Here is a 17,068-nt window from a genome sequence, read left to right as displayed (position 1 = left end):
TATTGTACCAGAAGTTGTAATGCTGTGTGTGAACACTGGCTCCCGCTTTTGACAAAGTCATGTGAGCCTTTTTCTTTTTGACAGTTTTTAGGTCTAAATATAGGAGTAACTCCTAAATCATCTTCCCTCCTTTAACATGCATGCATTTAAGTAGTCAAGTATTGGTAGTGTCTATAAAATAAATATTAAACATGACCATCTTCTCTTTTATTCTTTGTGGTATTCTCCTGTGTGAGAGTACCACCTCTTATCAAATCACCCTGTTCCCTTGTCTCTCTCCTTCTGACAAATGTCATATTTTTCTTTCCAGGAAGAAATATATACTCATATATATATTTATATGAATATATATTTAATACAACTATATTTATACCTTTCTTCTCTCCTCTTCATTTTCATTTTAATATTGAAACTCAAGCAGTGAATTTCCCTTCCAATTTTTTCTCACTTTTCCCACTATCTGTGATGTTCTTTATTCTGCCTGGGCATATGTGGACATTTTTCTTTTGCCCTTTATTCCTTCTAAACCAGGGAGTCAGTCCTCTTGTTTCTCTGCCTACACATCTAATATTTCTATTATTGCTTTTCAAGTTATAGTGGAAAAGTGACTTTGAACAAATCCCTTAAAATCATTTTAAAAAACTGTTAATTTTGAAATAATTTTAGATTTATGGAAATGTTATAGTGCAACATTCCTGTATACCTTTTGCCCAAAATCCCCTAAAACTAGTATCTTATAAATCTTATAAAATCACAGTACATCTATCAAAACTAAGAAATCAACATTGGAACAAAGTTACTAAACTACAGACTTACCCATAGTTCATCAGGTTACCCTCTAATCTTAGTATCAGTGTTTACATCCTTAAAATGGGTGTAATATCATCTACCTTGTAAAGTGTATGTGTGGAGCAGAGAGAACGTAGGTAAAATCCCTGTAGCATGCGCGCGCAGACCCGTAACTCCGGCGGGTGCGCAGTAGCGGCAGGCACCGCCCCCGCCGTATTCAGGAGTCAGTATCGTCGCGAGCGTCGTCTGGAGTAGCTGCTCCCGCGGCTGTGTCCGTGCTGAGGTCTGCGGTCCCTGTCCTGGCGCATCCTGCCCGCCGTCCCGTCCAGTTCCGCCACCTCCAGCCTGGCGCCGTCGGGCGGCGCGACCTGGACCCCCGCCGCCGTCGCCGCGGGGCAGAGGCGCAGGAGCAGCTGGTCCACTGTGCGTGGGGCCGCCTGTCCCCCGCCGACCGTCTCGCCAAGGGCGTGGAGAGCTGGCCGGGAGGCGGTTTTCGCCGCGGACCTGCAGCGGAGCGTCCAGAGCGGGCCCCGCTTCAGGGGTGAAGACGACAGCGACAACTCTACGGGCCGGAAGGTAAGTGGCCGCGGGGCTCGGCGCGGCCCGGACGGGGCGCGGGGACCCCTGCCTCCCCCTGCGAGCGCGGCGGACCCGTGAGGGAGTCGGCTGTGCGAGTGGCTCGGCGGGCGGCCGACGCGGGTGGGGTCCTCGCGGGGCCCAGCCGAGGCCGCAGGCGGAGGGGCCTGGCCGGGCCGCGCACACGGGGAGGCCGGCGGGCGTCTTGTCGCGTGTGCAGTGTTTCGGCGGCGGCCTCGAGGGCCGTGCGAGCTGACGGGCGGGTGGGACCCGTGGCGCGGCGGCGGGGGAGAGGCCGCCGGAGGCAGCAGCTTCAGAATGAACAATTTGTTTCATGAGCCACCTGTCGTACTTTTGATTTGGGGTTACCGTTTCAATTTCCTTGCTGGTCATTGGTCTGTTCAGATTTTCTGTTTCTTCCTGGGTCAGCCTTGGAAGGTTGTATTTTTCTAAAAAGTTGACCATTTCTTCTAGGTTGTCCAGTTTGTTACCATATAATTTTTCATAGTATTCTCCAATAAATCTTCATATTTCTGTGGTATCAGTAGTGATTTTTCCTTTCTCATTTCTGATTCTGTTTATGTGTGTAGACTCTCTGGATAGGGGTTTATCTATTTTGTTTATTTTCTTGAAGAACCAGCTCCTGCTTTCATTGATTCTCTCTATTGTTTTATTCTTCTCGATTTTATTTATTTCTGCTCTAATCTTTATTATGTCCCTCTTTCTGCTGACTTCGGGCCTCATTTGTTCTTCTTTTTGTAGTTTAGATAATTGTGAGGTTAGACTGTTCATACGGGATTGCTGTTCTTTCCTGAGGTAGGGCCCGTATTGCAATATACTTCCCTCTTAGCACCGCCTTTGCTGCGTCCCACAGATTTTGCGTTGTCGAATTATTGTTGTCATTTGTTTCCATGTATTGCTTGATTTTGGTCATTGATCTATTGGTTATTTAGGAGAATGTTGTTAAGCCTCCATGTGATTGTAGACTTTTTCGTCATCTTTGTGTAATTTCTTTCTAGTTCCATAGCCTTGTGGTCTGAGAAGCTGGTTGGTACAATTTCAATGTTTTTTAATTTACTGAGGCTCTTTTGTGCCCTAGTATATGATCTGTTCTTGAAAATGTTCCATGTGCACTTGAGAAGAATGTGTATCCTGCTGCTTTTGAGTGGAGAGTTCTATAGATGTCTGTAAGGTCCATCTGTTCTAACGTGTTGTTCAATGCCTCTGTCTCCTTACTTATTTTCTGTCTGGTTCATCTGTTCTTTGCAGTAAGTGGATTGTTGAAGTCTCCTAAAAGAATGCATTGCAGTCTATTTCACCTTTTAATTCTCTTAGTATTTGTTTCACATATGTAGGTACTCCTGTGTTTGGTGCATAGATATTTATAATGGTTATATCCTGTTGTCAGGTTGACCCCTTTATCATTATATCATGTCTGTCCTTGTCTCTTGTGACTTTCTTTGCTTTAAAGTCTATTTTGTCCAAGACAAGTACTGCAACACCTGCTTTTTTCTCCCTATTAGTTGCGTGAAATATCTTTTTCCATCCCTTCAGTTTTAGTCTGTGTATGTGTTTGGGTTTGAAGTGAGTCTCTTGTAGGCAGCCTGCAGATGGGTCTTGTTCTTTTATCCATTCAGTGACTCTATGTCTATTCATTGGTGCATTCAGACCATTTACATTTAGGGTGATTATCCATAGGTATGTCCTTATTGCCATTGCAGGCTTTAGATGCGTGGTTACAAAAGGTTCAGGGGTACCTTCCTTACTAAGAATCTAACTTAACTCACTTATGTGTGCTATTACAAACACAATCTAAAGGTTGTTCTTTTCCTCCTCATTCTTTATATATTAAGTATGATATTCTCTACTCTTTATCTATCCCTTTTTGTTACCTCTGGTGACAGCTGTTTAACCTTAGAAACACTTCCATCTATAGCAGTCCCTCCAAAATACACTGTAGAGATGGTTGGTGGGAGCTAAATTCTCTCAGCTTTTGCTTATCTGGAAATTGTTTAATCCCTCCTTCAAATTTAAATGATAATCTTTTTCTTTAAAGGTTTTATTAAGTTATTACAATTATTATTTTTTTGTATGATTAATCTACAATTACATGAGCGACATTATGTTTACTAGACTCCCCCCATCAACAAGTCCCCCCCCACATACCCTATTACAGTCAGTGTCCATCAGCGTAATAAATGCTATAGAATCACTACTTGTCTTGTGTTGTACAGCCTTCCCCATATTCCCCCTACATTATGTCTGTTAATAGTAATGCCCCCTTTTTTCCCCTTATCCCTCCCTTCCCACCAATCCTCCCCAGTCCCTATCCCTTTTGGTAACTGTTAGCCCATTCTTGGGTTCTGTGAGTGTGCTGCTGTTTTGCTCCTTCAGTTTTCTTTTTCTTTGTTCTTATACTCCACAGATGAGTGAAATCATTTGGTACTTGTTTTTGTCTGCCTGACTCATTTCACTGAGCATAATACCCTCTAATTCCATCTATGTTGTTACAAATGGTAGGATTTGTTTTCTTCTTATGGCTGAAAAATATTGCATTGTGTCTATGTACCAAATCTTCTTTGTCCATTCATCTACGGATGAACACTTAGGTTGCTTCCATTTCTTGGCTATTGTAAATAGTGCTGCAATAAACAATGGGGTGCATATGTCTTTTTCAAACTCGGCTGCTGCATTCCTAGGGTAAATTCCTAGGAGTGGAATTCCTGGTTCAAATGGTATTTCTATTTTGAGCTTTTTGAGGAACCTCCATACTGCTTTCCACAATGGTTGAACTAGTTTACATTCTCGCCAGGCTCACTTGTTCATTTTTCCTTTTGTTTCCCTTGCTTGGGGAGATATGTTCATGAAGAAGTTGCTCTTGTTTATGTCCAAGAGAGTTTTTCCTATGTTTTATTCTAAGACTTTTATGGTTTCATGACTTACATTCAGTTCTTTCTTTAATCCATTTTGAGTTTACTTTTGTGTATGGGTTAGACAATAATCCAGTTTCATTCTCTTACATGTAGGTGTCCAGTTTGCCAACAACAGCTGTTGAAGAGGCTGTCATTTCCCCATTGTGTATCCATGGCTCCTTTCTCATATATAGATTGACCGTATATGCTTCAGTTAATATCTGGAATCTCAATTCTGTTCCTCTGGTCTATGGGTCTGTTCCTGGGCCAGTACAAAATTGTCTTGATTACTGTGGTTTGTAGTAGAGCTTGAAGTTGGGAAGGGAGATCCCCCCTGCTTTATTCTTCCTTCTCAGGATTGCTTTGGCTAGTCTGGGTCTTTTGGTGGTTCCATATGAATTTTTGAACTATTTGTTCCAGTTTGTTGAGTAATGGTGTTGGTATTTTGAAAGTGATTTCATTGAATCTGTAGATTATTTTAGGCAGGATGGCCATTATGACAATATTAATTCTTCCTACCCAAGAGTATGGGATGAGTTTCCATTTATTAGGGTCCTCGTTAATTTCTTGTAAGAGTGTCTTGTAGTTTTCAGGGTACAGGTCTTTCACTTCCTTGGTTAGGTTTATTCCTATGTAGTTTATTATTTGTCATGCAATTGTGTATGGAATTGTTTTCCTGATTTCTCTTTCTTCTAGTTCATCGTTAGTGTACAGGAATGCAACAGATTTCTGTTTATTCATATTGTTTCCTGCAACTTTGGTGAATTCAGATATCAGTTCTTGTAGCTTTGGAGTGGATCCGTTTGGGTTTTTTATGTACAATATCATGTCATCTGTAAACAGGAAGAGTTTGACTTCTTTCTTGCCAATCTGGATGCCTTTTATTTCTTTGTGTTGTCTGATTGCCGTGGCTAGGACCTCCCAAACTGTGTTGAATAAAAGTGGGGAGAGTGGCCATCCTTGTCTTGTTACCGATCTTGGAGGAAATGCTTTCAGCTTCTCACTGTCAAGTATGATGTTGGCTGTGGGTTTGTCATAAATGGCCTGTATTATGTTGAGGTACTTGCCCTCTATACCCATTTTGTTGAGAGTTTTTATCATGAATGAATGTTGAATTTTGTTGAATGTTTTTTCAGCATTTGTGGAGATGATCATGTGGTTTTTGTCCTCCTTTTTGTTGATGTGGTGGGTGATGTTTATGGATTTTCTAATACTGTACCATCCTTGCATCCCTTGAATAAATCCTAGTTGTTCATGATGAATGACCTTTTTGATGTATTTTTGAATTCTGTTTGCTAATATTTTGTTGAGTATTTTTGCATGTATGTTCGTCAGGGATATTGGTCGTTAATTTTCTTTGTTTGTGGTATATTAGGGTGATGCCAGCATTATCGAATGAGTTTGGAAGTATTCCTTCCTCTTCTACTTTTTGGAAAAGTTTAAGGGGGATGGGAATTAGATATTCACTAAATGTTTGATAAAATTCAGAGGTGAAGCCATCTGGTTCAGGGATTTTGTTCTTAGGTAGTTTTTTGATTACCAGTTCAATTTTGTTTCTAGTAATTGGTCTGTTCAGATTTTCTGTTCTTTCTGGGATAGCCTTGGATGGTTGTATTTTTCTAGAAAGTTGTTCATTTCTTCTAGGTTATCCAGTTTGTTAGCATATAATTTTTCAAAGTGTTCTCTAATAATTCTTTGTATTTCTGTGATGTCCATAGTGATTTTTTCTTCTCATTTCTGCTTCTGTTTTCTGTGTGCAGACTCTCTTTTTTTCTTGATTAGTCTGGCTAGGGGTTTATCTACTTTGTTTATTTTCTCAAAGAACCAGCTCCTGCTTTCATTGATTCTTTGTGTTGTTTTATTCTTCTCGATTGTATTTATTCCTGCTCTCATCTTTCTTATGTTCGTTCCTTCTTCTGCTGACTTTGGGCCTCATTTGTTCTTCTTTTTCTAGATTTGTTAACTGTGAGTTTAGACTGCTCATATGGGATTGTTGTTCTTTCCTCAGGTAGGCCTGTATTGCAATATACCTCCCTCTTAGCACCGGTTTGTCTGTGTCCCACAGATTTTGCGTTGTTGAATTATTGTTGTTATTTGTCTCCATATATTGCTTGATCTCTGTTTTTATTTGCACATTGATCCATTGGTTATTAGGAGCATGTTGTTAAGCCTCCATGTGATGGTAGGCTTTTTCATGTTATTTGCATAATGTATTTCTAGTTTCATACCCTTGTGGTGTGAGAAGCTGCATCATTTTTGGGAGCTCGTCCGGGATAACTTTGGAGGTGAGTATCACCATCCAAGCATACCTTTTCTTTCACTGTCCTTATAGAAGGAAGCCGTCTAAGGCACACAACATCGGGCACTCGTCAGCCACTTAAATGGGACTAGCCCGGCTGCCGATCTCAAAGTCTCGAGTGACAGGTTCCCCTGCGTCTCCCTCAGTGGATCCCCCATCTCCCTTGGGAGCTGGGAAAGTCACCTGAGTTGAGGCCAGGATTCCCCTTCAGAGGCATCTCCTTGGATGCGAGGGACTGAGGAAGGCTGTGGGCAAATGAGAGAGCCTAGGCGCAAGCTACACTTCACCGGCTTCACAAAGGTCCGCGTGCCTGGAATCAGACCCCGACAGCCCGACTGGGTATCCATGAGGAGTGTCTTTCTTTCTGTCTCTCTCTGACTTCCAGCCTGCTATTTCAGGGTGCCCTGCCTCTGAGTGAGGCAGGGGGAATTCCTGACTCTCTTCTAACTTCATCAATTTTACAGAACCCGATGCCGACCACCACAAGGTAGGAGATGTATTCTTCACTTTTATTCTTGTCGAAATGCTGTTCTTTTTCTCTCAGAAAAATGTATCTGGGCACCCGTTAGCCACCTAAAAGACAATTATTGTCGGCTACCAGTCTTAAGTCTCATGTGAAAGGTTTCCTGGTGTCTGCTGCTCCTTGATCCCCCGCCTCTGGATGGATGGGAATGTTGGGGAGTGGCTGAGCTGATCTCCTACTTTCCTGTCCTAATCTGCAGACTGCGAGGGCAGACTGCACTGGTAGATAGTGGTCCTTGGATCTTGGCTCTGACTCATCGATCCAGTGAGCTAGGCTAGGCTGCTGTCTATGTGAGAGTCGCAGATGACTCCTGAAGTCTTTTTTCACAGATCAGATTTCTTACAGTGGTTGAATAGCACGATGATTCCCAGGCAGTGGCAGAAACTGGTGTTTGAAGAGGATAGACCCCCCCCCCCCATAAATGTCTGTGGCAGCCTGTGAATTTTATCTCTGGCTTTGGAGAAAGTTCCCCTGCCCCTCATTCAAAGCAGTCCTCCTAGGACTAAGCCACTTTCTCCTGTATAATGTAAATGAAGTTTGTGAAATAGTCAAGCTGAAATCTTGAGTCCAACTAGTAAATGGGTCTATTCTATTGATCTCCCTTCCTTAGAGACAGCCATCCTGGGACTATGGCATTTCCTTACCTGCAGCCCCAGGGAAGCGAAACAGGCTTGTGACTCTGACCAAGGCTCTGGCAGCGAGAGGTCACAGGATCCCTGCACTTTTTGGACCGGCAGGGGGCACTCAAGGAATGATCCCGAGTGTACTTGCTAAAGCTTGTGCGGAGAAAACTAGAGTCTAGGTTAAAACTCCCAAAAGTTGTAAAGTAGGATCACACTGGTAAGGTCCCACTAAAAGTCCAGAGCTCTGTGGTGACTCTTACTTAGTGGGAAGGCAAGAGGGAAATCAAGGCAAGGAGCAGGCCACGGTGGTAAGGAGTGGTGAAATCCATTAGGCCTGGCAGAGGAGGTGATTGACTACTGTTACCCAGGCTCCAAGGTGAGGGGACCCCCTTCACAGAGAGAGAGGCTGACCAGGTGCTAGATGTGGGGCCCCACACAGGGAGCATCCTGGCTGGCCTGAGGGGTCGAGGCAGGTGCAGGCCCAATAGGTCTTTGTGCCTGTGCGCTGATGTCACCCCCGTGGCCCTGCCTGGTTTGCCCATCTCCAGAGAGCATGGGTAGTCACAGGTAAGGGAGCCACCTTTTGGGGACACCAGTTGCTGGTGTCGTTTAGTGGCCCTTGGACTTGCTGAGGTGGCAGCCAGTTAGCTTGCTGGGAAACTGCTCCCCTCTCTGCTGTCAAGGTGGAGGTGGTGCTTCACTGAATTTAGGCATTTAGAGGTGAGTGAGGTGTATTTGAAATGGAATAGTAGCCTTTAGAGCTCTGTTTATTTCTGTTTGTATGAAAAAGGTGCTGAGCCTAAAGACGTGAGTGAAGGTGGCAGGAATTCTAAGAATATTTATGTCCTTGCATTGATGTTCAGAGAAGTGATTCTGAAGTAATTTTTTACTCATGTATGAAGTTGTTGAGTAAGTCACATCAGTTGTGTCGAGATGAAGTGACGTAGTAGAAATAAAGACCCTACACCTTGGCCTGATACATAGGAGACACACCATTGGTGCTCCTTGCTCTCCTGTCCTAGTTTATTACCTTAACTACCTCTGTGGTTCAGAGTGGTCCCAACCACATTTCAAGCAAAATCTTTCTAAAACTGCATAGAAACACTTGGCAGGATATCCCCAGAGGCTAGTGGAAAAATTATTCTTTCTGATCACTGCTTGCCAGTTGTCTTCTCTATGCCATGTTCCTTTCCTATTTTTGCACTGCCTGTGATTGTAGACAGATAGGGGCGATGGTGTGCGTCTCTGCTAGATGAGCCTCTGGGGCTGTTTGGGGGCTGTGCTGCTGTGGTGATGGCAGTTTTTTACCTTAGACATAGCTTGTCCTCTGACGTATTCACACGGGGTTACTTCTCTTATGCAGTCAAAATTGTAGGAAACCCCTTAGTTTTTTATGTTCTCGGTTTTACTTGAGATCTAACCCTATTTCTTAGGCATGTTATATATTCCTTTTGCATTGTAAGCATAAGGCGGCAGATCATTTTTCATGTTCACCTACATCATTAGCTATAAAGAATTACATCAACATGTAAGTTTTATCAAATTGTGGAGCATACCAGTGTTGTAGCTTTGAATGATTCTGTGTAATCGCTTAAGAATCACTTACGTCTGGCACACAGTGTACCAACACCTACCATCATTTGCAGGAATGTTTGTCAGTTCTAATTTGATTTTTTTTCACTGTTTGCTCACTTTCACCTACGAGCTGATGTTTGAATATATTTTAGACACTTTGTGATTAGAAAATATCGAGATGAAACATAGAATCTCTTTATGGTCACACATTCTGTTCTCGTTATTGTAATCTGAGTATTTGACTTACAGAGACTCGATGTTGTTTCAATACTGCTGAAATATAGAAGTATTCTTGGAGTTTGTGAGCCTTCACACTAGACCATTTTATTTTATGTTCTTATAAGCAGTCTTTTAAATATGTTCTGCCATGAAGTGAAATACACACCATAGTACCTGAATCTCTACATGTATTTATGAAGACATTTTTTCAGAGGGACCCCAGGGCACAGCCATACCAGTGAAACAATGACTTAGAAAAGACCCTGCCAAATAAAATTATGTATAATAAGTAAATATGTACATGCATTCTCCATTAAATGTGAATACTGTAACATAGTTTGGAAATTATGTATATTCCCGGGTTAAATATTTCTCTGTGACATAAAAAGTATCTTTAAAAAACAAAGCAGTAGAACTTGTTGACAATCAAAATTAATAGTAATTTCTAGCAGATAGTTTGATGATAATAAGTGTTAAGCTATAAAAAGTGTTTTAGTACGTTTTTATTTTAAGATAGTTCTAGATTTACAGAAAATTTGAGTTACAGGGTTGGGTTTTCCAGTTTGCTCATATCACTTCCCCTCTTACTACCGTCATTATAGTTCATTGTTACAGTTACAAGCAGTGATGGCGTACTGTCACCATCCACCATCCATTCTTTCCCTCAGATTTCCATAGTTGGACCCTTTCTCGACGATCCAGTTCAGGATACCTCATTACATTCAGTGATCTCGTCTCCTTAGCGTGTTGTTGTTGTTTGTTTCTGAGACATTTTTTGCTTTGGATGATCTTTTCCATTTTCAAGATTCTTTGACATTAATATTGTAGAGTTTTCCCCAGTTGCATTTAACATGACATTTTCTTGTAATTACTTGGAGTTGTGTTTTATGGGGAGGAAGGTCACAGAGCGCAAGTACAGTGCACAGCACCTCATGTCAAGGGCAAGTGCTCCGAAGGAGAGTTGATATTGCTGATGTTGTCCCAGATGGCAGGATTTTTTTTTCTTTCTTAAAGCTGAGTGATATGCCACTGTGTGTGTGTGTGTGTTTCACTGTTTATCCATTCATGTATCTACGGACATTTAGGCTGCTTCTGTATATTGCCTGTTGTAAATAATGCTGCAGTGAACATAGAGATGCATATGTCTTTTCAAATTAGTGTTTTCACTTTCTTGGGGTAGATACATAAAGCCAAACTGCTGGGATATATGGGAGTTTTATTTTGAATTGTTTGAGGAGCCTCCATAGTGTTCTTCACATTGGATATGCCAATTCCCATTCCCAACAATCAGGGGCTTCTTTTTCTCCACATCCCTGTCTAGTTACTTTTTGTCTCCAATTTGAGCTTCCATTCTAACAGATTTGAATTGAGATCTCATTGTGGTTTTGATTTGCATTTCCCGAATGGTTAGTGATACTGAGATTTTTTCCATGTGTCAGTTGGCCATCTATATGTCTTCCTTGGAAAAATGCCTGTTTAGGTCCTCTGCCCATTTTTTTAATTGGATTGTCTTTTCAATAGTAGTTGGAGGAGTACTTTATATGTTTTGTATGTTAACCCCAAATTGAATATTTCATGGGCGAACATCTTCTATCATCCAGTACATTATTCTTCTGTATGGTTGATGGTGTCCTTCACAGTACAGAGCATTTTAGTTGGATGTAGTCCCATTTGTTTATTTTAGCTTTTATTGTCATCGACTCGGGAGAGAGATTAAAAAAAAATGTTGCTGAGAGCAGAGTCAAAGAGTTTGCTTCCCCTATATTCTTCTTGGAGTTTTGTGGGATCAGGTGTTACAGTTAAGTCTTAAATTCATTTTGAGTTTCTTTTTGGATGTGTTTTAGGAAAGTAGTCCTCCTTTTATGTAGCTGTCCAATATAACCCACACCATTTATTGAAGAGACTTTTACAAAACCATTATATATTCTTACCTCCTTTGTCATAGACTAACTGACCATGTAAGTGTGGATTTAATCTGGCTCTATATTTTGTTCCATTGATGTAAGGATCTGTTTTTGTGCCAGTACCATAATGTTTAGGGAATTTTTTTCTTCAGGATTATTACCTTCTTTATATTCTCTTTTTGTTGGTGAAGGGGATAACTTGGTACATTCTTCAAATTATAAAATAATTTAGTCACAAGAATGGAAATATAGCATAGGTAATGTAGCTCATAGCATTGTAATATCTTCTTGTGCTATGAGTACTTTGACAGAGATTGCATTGAATCTGTAGTTTGTTTTCCATAGTGTGGACGTTTTCACAATACTAATTCTTCCAATCCATGAGCGTGGTTTATCTTTCCACTTATTTTTGTACTTCTGTTTCTTTCATTGGTGTTTTATGGTTTTGAGCATATAGTTATTTTACTTCTGCGGTTAAATAGATTCCTAGATATTTTATTCTTTCTGCTGCATTTGTAAGTAGGAATGATTTTATAATTTCTTTTTCTTGCACTCATTCTTAGTGTATAGAAACACAACAGACTTTTGAATATTGATTTTGTATCCTGCACCTTGATTGAATTCATCTATTACTTCTAATAGATTTTTGATGAATGCTTTGGAGTTTTCTACATATAGCATGAAGCCATCTGCAGACAGTGACAGATTTACTACTTTCTTTCCAATTTGGATATCTTTTATTTTTCTTGGCTAATTGCTATGGGTAGGACTTTGAGTATAATGCTGAACAAAAGTGGCAAGAGAGGGCATCCTTGACTTGTTCCTGTTCTCAGAGAAAAGCCTTCAACTTTGCACTGTCGAGTATGATAGCTCTGGGTTTGTCATATATATCTGTTTTTATGTTTAGGTGTGTTCTCTTTATACCCACTTTGTTTCAAATTTTGATCATAAATGGATGTTGAATTTTGTCAAAAGTTTTTCTGCATCTGTTGAGATGATCATATTTTCATCCTTCATTTTGTTACTGTGATGTGTCAAATTCATTAGTTGTGGATATTGAACTATCCTTGCATCCCCAGAGTAAATCCTACTTGATCATGACGCATGACCTTTTTATTGTATTGTTGAAATTCCCCTTTCTGGTCCCAGCCTATATGTGACCTCCTGGAAATGACTTCCTTTTGCCTGGTTCTCCTTCCCATCAGGAACTGCTACCTCAGTGCCCTGTTTAGTGACTTAATGAAACTGGTTACAATTGGATCTTTTCTTGTTTGTTTATCTTTTTTCTCACTTTGTTAACTTTGGTCTTCCTTGCATGCTGAAGACTGGTCTTGTGTGATTGTACTCCCAGGGCCTGGCACAGTGAGCATAGCACAAGTAATGAACATTATTTTGAATATTGTGATATAATGACTTATACAACATACATACTTGGTCATTCAGTAACCCAAATATATAATTGCTGGGTATATTTCTTCCTCTTACACACTTCCTGAAAACACTGCAGAGCCTTAAAGGAGAAGTGGGTGTCTTGTCATGTTAATGAGAGACTTTTGGACCCCATCTGATGGCAGAGGCCGGAGGTTGAATCAGCCAATGATAGAGTCAAACATGACTATACAGTGAAGCCCTCAGCAACATCAGGGAGATGAGTATGTCTCTCTGTCGGAGAGAGCTTCCACTCTGTGGAGCCAACAAGATTCCATGTGTAACAGAGCTAGTCCCGAAGCCACACCCCAGCCTGTCCCTGAGACCATTCGGGTATGTGTGAGAAAAGTGGCCAGGAGGAGGAGTAAAATGGCCCTGGGAGTCCTTGGTTCAGGAGCCCAATGCACTGTAAATCCAAAACCTCTTGGTGAAGTCTTAGCAGGGGCTAAGGTTAGATTGGGAGGATATGGAGATGCAGTGGCTGATGGTATTGAAGTGGAAGTTTGGATGTAAATTGGGTGTTTGAGCAGGTGTTGCTTGAGGTGGCTGCATCCCCTTTACGTGAAAATATTATTGGGGTGGATATTATGTGTGACTGGGGTTGGCTTCCCCTGCCTAATACAGTAAAACAGAAGGTATGTAAGCCCGTCCTCAGGCCTGTTTAGTTGGACATTCTAAATGGGGAATGGCTGGAACTGTGCGAACCCACAGAGGCAGATAACTTGACAAACATATCACCGTTCATAGGAGTGACATGCTGGAAGCTGGAGTGGTGGTATCCACAGATTTGCTGTACAGTAGTCCTGTGTGGCCTGTGCAAAGGTGGATGGGACATAGAAACTCTTCAAGCTCAGGTAATGTGGGTACTGCCCATAGTCCCAGCAGTTCCAGGCATGATATCAGCCATACAAAATGTATAGCAGGTTGAACGTGGCTGGTACTCCTGGATGGACCTTGCAAATGCTCTCTTCTCTGTCTCAATTCCTGAAAAGAGCCAAGCCCAGTTTGCCTTCAGGTGGGAAGGACCCCACTTTGCCTCTGCTGTGCTAGGCGGGGATCTGAGCTCCCTGGCTTATTGTCACTATGTGGTCAGGAAGGATTTGAACTCGGTGCAATGCTCGAGTGTAATAATACATGATGTTGGTGACATTATTAATACCAGAAACAGAGGAGCTGGCCAGGAATGATTTTAATGCAACAAGGACATATGTGACCAACCAGGGCTGGTTAATAAATCTAGTGAAGGTCCAAGGTCCTGCTCAGTGAAATTTGTAGGAATAATGCGGGCAGAAACCACCCGGGATATTCCACAAGTGTGACTATCAGTAAACTGCTGTCACTCTCCCACCAGGTCCAAACAAGAAGCCGAGCACTTTTTTGGTTTATTTGGATTTTGGAGGACTCGTATTCCACACCAGGAACTATTTGTAGCTCCTGTCTGTAAGACTCCATGAAAGAAAGCTGCATCTGAGTGGGGTCCTGAACAGAAGCGGGCCACATCAGAATTACACATGGCAGCTGTGCGCTTGACAGCATCCGGCCCTTGTGACCCCCACTCAGACATGATTTTGGAAGTGTCTGTCCCCCACACCCATGCAGACTGGAGCTTGTGGCAAAAAAAAGAAAATGAGCACCTCCCAGCTGTGACCCTTGGGATTTTGGACCAGAAAATTCCCCCATGCTGCTGCCTGGTACACACCACTTGAAAGAAAATTATTAACATACTTTTGGTAATTATTCAAGACTGCCTCAGTGACCGAAGTACATAAAATAATTTTGAAACCTGAGATACCCATAATGTGTTGGGTGATGTCAGAGAAACACCCTAATAGGGAAGGCAGAGCCCCGAAGAGTCCCCTAATCAAACGGATATGGTTCATACAGTGGCAGGCTGCCAGGGGGTTGCAAGGAGGCCTACACGAATCCCTGAGCAGGCAGCCTCATTTCCTCTGGGACCGATGCTGGAGCCCCTGGGGAGCTGCATGGACAGTGTCCTAGGAACAGCTCTCAGCTGAACAACAAAGAGCTGCTTGGTTACAGGTGACAGTTCCAGGAGGCATGGACAGTATCCTGGTTGGGGAGCTGCTGCAGTAATACCAGAGGATGACAAGACTGGCCTGGAGGAAGGAGAAACAAATGATTTCAGTGGGCTGAATTCCATGCCCTTTTCTGGGCAGTGACGGCAGAATGGAGCAGTGAGGAAAGCCCCTCATGCTGGGTTTCTTATGACCTGGTACTGTGGCCACTGGCCTGGCTGTGTGGTCAGGAAGATGGGAAATGTGAAACTGGACTATGAAAAGAATGCCCGTGTGGGCGACGGCCTTATGGATTTTGATTGCCCTGGGAATTGGAGGGGCACGTTAATGCAGGCCATGTTGGTTTGCATCAGAAGAAGCCTGTCGAGGAATGGGAGGTGATTCAAGCCACCAGGTGGGCCTGCTGGTGCTGCCCTTGGAGATGGCTTCCGGGGTCCATGGGAAACTGCAGCAGCGCACACACAGGCTGAGTCTACACATGCTCCTCTTGCACCCTGTGAGGCACAGAATGCCAGCAAAACCTGTTCTGACTGTCAGCTAAAGAACAGAGACTGCATTTGGCTGTGGGGAAAGTTCTCCAGTGGCCACGCCCTCCACATAGCTGGCCAGTGGGTTACATTGGATCAACACTAGTACCTCTTGGAGGCTGTACGTGGGTCGTTAGCAGAATAGACACTTCTTCTGGACTCCGCTTCGCATACCCAGTGGTACATGCAAATGCTGAAGATACCATTTAAGGTTTGGAACTGAAGACTCTGTACCAGTTAGGACAACCAAGTTACATCTCTGACCAGCGGACACCCTTTACAGACCATGGTGTTCCACGGAAGGCCAAGAAACATCCCATCAGACGGATGTACACGGTTACATGTCACTCTCAGAGCAATGGTTTAATAGAAAATTGGAGTGGGCTGTGGAAACATTGGCTGCCTGAAATGGGAGGTAAAGGTGCGAGGGGCTGGCTTACATGCCTTCGAGAGTGGGTGCTCACACTCAACATGAGGCGGGCAAGGGAGGGTAGATTCCTCTGCTTCTCCAGGGGATCTGGGAAAGGGGGTTTGGGAGAGGTTGCTAGGGCACTATTCCTTTCTTCCCCACATTATCACAACTGTGTTTTTTCCTAACCGATTCACTGGTTCCAGGAACACAGCTGCTTCTGAGGGTGCCAGAAGCAGTGAACTTTACCAAGCAAGAGAATGTAACCACACCCTTAAATCTTTATGCCATAATTCCTAAGCGCCTGCTGAGGTGAATGGTGCCTTGACCCCAGGTATCGAGGTCAGAGCTGACAGCACAGCTGTGCTTCCCAGTGGCCGGAAAAGTCCCCCAGCTCTGCTTGTGGGTAACCCTAACTTCCGTGGGTGGGTGGGGCTGAGGGGAGGCACTTGTGAGACTGGTATTGCTGCCAGCCATCTGGACCAGCACAGAAGCCAGACCTGATGTCCCCTCCACAGGCGGAAAAATCTGGGTAAAGATAAACGGCAAATGAAGAGAGGAAGAAATTACAGTTGTGGGTACAGGGATGAATAAGTCTGTTATGCCTTGAGAGAAATCCAACATTTTACTAATACCTCAATAGAACATCAGACCAAGAAAACTGTACCTGTCAGTCAAAACACACCAGATGTCCCGAAGGGTGAAGCTCTGTGTTTGCCAAGGCCACCACTGTGTTTGCAGCCTGGCAAGGTTGAATGGCAGCCTGCACACGGAGTTGCATCACTCTGGGAGAAACTCTTGTCATGAGATAACATTGACAAACTGAACCAATATAAAATGCTTATAAGGAGTTTATAGGTCATGTGAGTTATCACTGTAAATCTGCCCCAAACCCACACTGGCGTCTCCAAATGTCTGGCCTATTTGCACTGGTACTATTGTTCTATCTGTTGTATGAATGCTGTGCCACATGTAAGGGTTGCGACAGGCATGATCGCTTTGCTGTGAGGAATCCGTGTTTGAGACCAAGGAGCGCGCTGCACAAAAATGCCCTCCTATTACTCTGCTGTGTTCTGCACGTACTGCCATCTGCCCTGAATTCTTGCTTCCCTGGAATCATCCTCACCACTGCAACAACAGCGCAGAAGGTGTTTAGCTCCATCCTGCACCTGAGCTGAGAAGCAGACGAGGAGGCAGAGGGAGCTGGCATTGCTGTGGAGCTGGGTAGCTGAGGACTGGTCCGGGGAG

Source organism: Manis javanica, chromosome 12 (assembly GCF_040802235.1).
Source record: "Manis javanica isolate MJ-LG chromosome 12, MJ_LKY, whole genome shotgun sequence".
In the NCBI taxonomy this organism is placed as follows: domain Eukaryota; kingdom Metazoa; phylum Chordata; class Mammalia; order Pholidota; family Manidae; genus Manis; species Manis javanica.
This window is presented reverse-complemented; position numbering follows the sequence as displayed.